The sequence below is a fragment of the Cibotium barometz genome, chromosome 26, assembly GCF_041138505.1.
Source record: "Cibotium barometz isolate CiBa-2024 chromosome 26, ASM4113850v1, whole genome shotgun sequence".
NCBI classification, from domain to species: domain Eukaryota; kingdom Viridiplantae; phylum Streptophyta; class Polypodiopsida; order Cyatheales; family Cibotiaceae; genus Cibotium; species Cibotium barometz.
This window is the reverse complement of record NC_141071.1, coordinates 47,245,054-47,251,053: the sequence shown is the minus strand read 5'-3', so window position 1 is coordinate 47,251,053 and position 6,000 is coordinate 47,245,054.

The following is a 6,000-nucleotide window of genomic DNA, read 5'->3' as shown; positions in this document are numbered from 1 at the left end:
AATAATTGAATAATTAAAAAAATTCAATGTGAATGGCTCAAGACAGGAGCACAATAATAGTGCATAAACACCATTAACATTTTACAAAGGGAAGGCTTCTATTTATAGGAAAATGTGAGCCTCTAACCAAGCAAACTGATTCTAGAATTTTCTAGATCAATTTGGTGAGTTTTTGACCATTTTTGGGTCAGTTTAGCTTACTTTTTGGATCTAGTTGAAACAGGAGAGGGGAGAGATGAAAATATCTCATTATTTTTTAGTTTAAAACTCCTCCACACAGGTGAAATAGGTGCCTCCTTCATGAGGGGAGATCCCCACACTCAGGTGTCAAAAATGCATCATTTCCTCTAAATATCTCTTAATTTTTAACTATAAACCTTGTACTCAGTCAACTCTTCATCTTATGTGAGCATTTACTCATTTTTGGGGGGTTTTCTTTTATTCTTCATTTTATCTCCTCCCTACATTTGGATTAATCTTATTGGTCCATAGGAATCTTAATTGGACCATAATCTAAATTTTTTTGAAAATCTGGACCCTTAGGCTAAGGTCCTTTTTACCTATTTTCAATTAATTCCAATTGCACATTGGAAAGTTCTTTTTGAATTTCTGTTTCAGGGAAAACCATTTTAGACACTTGGAGGATTTTTATATCCAAAAATATCTCAATTTTGAATTACCTCCCTCTAGATATTTTCTCTCTCCAGACCAAAATAGGGTAAAATAGGATCTTTCTTTTATTTCTGAGAGGGGAATAATTATAAGATCAGAAGGGGAGGTTCTTACACCTGCACACCTCAAAAACTGGAGGGAGGAATCTTACATCTTACCCCACTTAAAAAATGCGAGATGTCCTCATCTCGCAAAAATAGAGGACAACTCTTTCCCTTAAGATCCAACAGATTCTGGGGTTCCTTATAGTCTGGTGAACCTAAAAGAATCCTGGGAAAAAGATCCCTTATATAGAACTCATCATCAAATAACAATTCTTTTAGATCATATCATTCATATCTTTAACACAATAATGGCCCATTAGACCGAAATTTTCATCTGAACAGTCCTCCATGGGAATTTTCAATTATACACATTTTTAATTTGACATCCCTTAACTTGATCCACTGGGTTAAGTGTTAACAGTAGCAATCAATCTAGCATAATTCACTAATCTCATAATGATTTGCTAAAGTCATTAACGTCATTCCAGTTATACAAACATCATCATAGAGACTTATCCCATTCATACTCATTGTGGTTTTGCTCAGCTTATCACTTTTCAACCAAAATTTAAGAATCATTATTTTTTAATCAAAATCCAAATCAACTTATCAGTTCTCAACCAAAATTTAAAAATCATATCAACCACATTCAAATTCATCATCTTGATAGCATTTATGCTTATAATTTCAAGGTCTTAGATTTACTCGTATATACTACCACTAAAGAGCTACAGTTAGACCCTCGGTATATACGGGTAGTCACACGGTCCTTGGAATTTGAAGGTAAATATCATCATGTCTAGGCCTCAAGCAAGTCAGGGATTCCATAGAATTGCGGTACTTCCATTTGAAGATCCGATTTTCTATTTATGAATCTGCATTCTGAATATCAATTTATGAATCTTCATTCTGAATATCAATTTGTATTAATTTCATCACACACACAATTACAAGCTTTTACTACTACATAAATTTTTGACATTTGGCTTCTCGGTTGATCCACATTAGCCAATTAGCTCTGATACCAGCTGTAAGATCCTTGTCCCCACCACGCAACAAATTCAGGGATGCTAGCAATGGAAGTAGCACTTCTTGTGCGGGGCAGGGTCGCTCACTCGGGGCCTCGCCTACGGATATCCGGACAAGAGACTAATTCATCAGTTCTTCCACCCGAAAAAACTTCCCTTGCCCGGAAAGTATGGGTGATTCCTCTAGGATAACTTTACTCTAACGTAGTCAAAAGCCTTAACTAATTGAACTGATCTGACCAAACCCGTAAGTCCCATAGTCAGATCAAGGAAAAGATTGCACTTGGATCATGGAGACCAACTCTTTTTTCCTCATTGAGAGGCACAACTGTTAATTCTTTTCCATAGAATAATTTTTATCCAGGATTTATTTCATCTATCGTACCATAACAGAATTGAGTCTCAATTTAGCGATCCATCAGTCCAGCCTAACCCCATATCGAGTCCCGTGGTTTAGCCAACCGCCCAACCAATGTAGTGATGCGATCCATCAGTCCAGCCTAACCCCATATCCAGTCCCGTGGATTAGCCAACCGCCCAACCAATGTAGTGATAGGATCCATTTAAGAATTTGGCTAGGTTTTGTCCTGGGTACGAGGGAAAAGAGTTCCCAGGCCCCCTAGTCAGATATTCATGCAAACTTAGAACTAGTCACACCACTTACACACCCAATAAGAAATTGCCTTTTTCACAGATTCAGTTGACTTTAAAATAATCTTTAAATGAAACTATAGTATCACTGATCATAAACCTCCAAAATATCCGATTGAATCCTAATTTCCAATTTTTCCTCATCGATGTACCTATGGCATCATTAGCAACAACCAGAACGCTCACCACCTGTTCACTCAGGGGCCTTTTTAATAGTTCCTAGCTCATAAAAACTGGCAATATTTTCACTTATAAAAATTAAAATGTGAATCTCCGTTGAAGATCAGCAAGATCAACCACCAACGGATCCATATAAAAGAGCCATGGACTCATCCGTTGAGGACCAACAAGGTCAATCAACCAGATCCATGCCCGAATTCAGAAAACAACTCTTACTCCTTGTTCCAATATCTTCCATGATGCACGTGTGGGTATCTTAGGTGACCCTGAGCCTGAGCACCATATGGTCAACACCCTCTAGGATCCTTTAAAGGTGACCTAGCGCTTCACTCATAGGCCGCTTCCTTGGTTCCTCATCCACCATACCGGAAGCTCACCACTTTAATCGAGCCGAGGCTAGTCAAGACCTCGGTCAACCTTGCTACATGAGACATCCTCCATTGACTCTCCCTCAAGTGTTGCAACTTTATCAGATTAGGTCTCCACGACCTCATTCATAAGACGGTCAAAATGCTTTCGCACCATTCTTGACATAAAACAGTCATTTTAAAAACAGGTCATAAATACAGTTTCTATAGCGAACTCTCGTCTTTCCACATTGTTCCACATCAATCCTCGTTTATTTCATGTGTATTCCCACTCTCATCACATCATAATCATTCACATCACATATCACATCTATCCCAATTTACATCACATCTCATTTATTCACATCTTAATGCACATGACATCACATCTCATTCATTCACATCTTGATTCACATGACATCACTTCAATTCACGTCCATCGCATTCATTTACATCACATCCATTTACGCCCATCACATCACATTCATTTACATCACATCCATTTACGCCCATCACATCACATTTATTCATATCCATCACATTCGTTCATTCATACCCACCACAGACATTCTCGTAACCATCCCATCATATACATTCTATCCACATTTTATCACATCACGTCTATCCACATCATATCTCATTCATACACATCCATCCAACCGTTCACCTGTACGACTACCCATATCTATTCATACATTCATATCTATCACTTCACATCCACATATATTCATGTCACATCACATCTCTTTTCATCACATCACATTATTTCGCATACACATCCACATCACATTCTTTCACACACATTCACATCCATTCTTTCACATACAGCCACTCACATCCCATATCATTCATTTACATCTTGATTCACATGACATCACATCTTATCTATTCATTCACATTTGTCTGATTCACATCACATCTCATCACATCTATTCACCTCACATCTCTTCACCCCTATTCACATCACATCCATCCATCCATTCATACACATCTATGTGATTCACAGCACACATTTCATCACATCTACATCACCTCTATTCATATCACATCTATCCATCCCTTCATTCACATCTATTTGATTCACATCACACATCTCATCACCTCTATTCACATCACATCTATCCATCCCTTCATGCACATCTATGTGATTCACATCACACATTTCATCACATCTATTCACCTCACATCTCATCACCTCTATTCACATCACATCTATCCATCCCTTCATTCACATCTATTTAATTCACATCACACATCTCATCACATCTATTCACCTCACATCTCATCACGTCTATTCACATCACATCTATCCATCCCTTCATCCACATCTATCTGATTCATATCATTTCATAGAATTTCACTACAAGAGCTTGAGGGCATACCGACGCTCAAATACCGACGCAAATGTCGAGCGTCGGTATGCCCATCGTAATATTGGAGGATACAAGTTTGGCGGGGTAATTTTAAATTTTGGTTTACCGACGCTCATACCGACGCTCATACCGACGCTCATACCGACGCTTATACCGACGCTTATACCGACGCTCATACCGACGCCCGTAAGTTTTTCACAGCCGAGAGCCTATTTTCTGGTTTTTTCGCAGCGTTGCTCTGCTCGAAGGTTTTGTGTCCAAACTCCCTCTCTCCTTCACTTACCATCCTCCCTACACACCATACTCCCTCTCTCCTTCTCTCCTAACTCCCCCCTCCTCCCCCCCTATTTCTCCTACCCCTTATCTTCTCTTTCTTTCTATGGTTATGTTGATTTTCCCCTTTTTTTTTGCTATGGTAATGTTGATTTGTGTTTTCTTGTTTTCTGTTTGTGTGTTTTTGCAGGAGGGCAAGTATTCTCTACACGCGTATCTTGTTTGAGGTAAGTGCCCTAAACTCTAGCTCTTTTTTGCTTCTCTCAATTTTCAATATGCCCCATTGTGGGAGTTGGGGTAGTATAGGCATGCCTTTATGCATGGGCATAGCCATGCCTAAGCTTGGCTATGCTTTTCCTTATGCATGGGCATAGTCAAGCGTAGGCCAAAGGCAAGTAAGGCCACACAAGGGTTTTGTGTTTAATCTCTATGCTAGCTCCCCCTCCCCTTCCCTTTCTCCTACCCCCTTATCTTCTCTTTCTTGTTGATTTTGCCCTTTTTTTTTACTATGCTAATGTTGATTTTGTGTTTTTTTGTTTTCTATTTTTGCATATTTTTGCAAGAGGGCAAGGGTATCTTGTTTGAGGTAAGTGCCTAAACTCTACCTCTCTTTTATGCTTCTCTCAATTTGAAAAATGCCCCATTGTGGGAGTTGGGTAGTATAGGTATAGTCATACCTTTATGCATGGGCATAGGCTAGGCATGGCTATGCCCATGCATAGCCAAGCCTTGGTCAAAAGCAAAAAAGGTCATGTATGGCCTTTTTTTCTTGGATATGCATGAGCATAGCCATGCGTATGCTTTTCCTTACGTATGGGCATAGGCCAAAGGCAAGAAAGGCCTAGCCATGCATAGCTAAAGCCTAGGCATAGCCATGCATAGCCAAGCCTAGGCCAAAGGAAAGCAAGGTCACACAAGAGGCTACGCAGCCGTGGTTGCATAGCCTCTTGTGTGGCCTTATTTGCTTTGGCCTAGGCTTGGCTATGCATAGCCAAGAAGTTTAGGCCAAAGGCAAGCAAGGCTTAGCCATGCATAGCCAAAGCCTAGGCATAGCCATGCATAGCTAAGCCTAGGCCAAAGGAAAGCAAGGCCACACAAGAGGCTATGCAACCAACGATTGCATAGCCTCTTGTGTGGCCTTATTTGCTTTGACATAGCCATGCCCATGCATAGCCTAGGTCAACGGCAAGCAAGGCTTAGCCATGCATAGCCAAGCCTAGTCCAAAGGTAAGCAAGGCTTGGCCATGCATAGCCAATCCTAGTCCAAAGGCAAGCAAGGCTTAGCCATGCATAGCCAAGCCTAGGCATAGCCATGCATAGCCAAGCCTAGGCCAAAGGAAAGCAAGGTCACACAAGAGGCTACGCAGCCGTGGTTGCATAGCCTCTTGTGTGGCCTTATTTGCTTTGGCCTAGGCTTGGCTATGCATAGCCA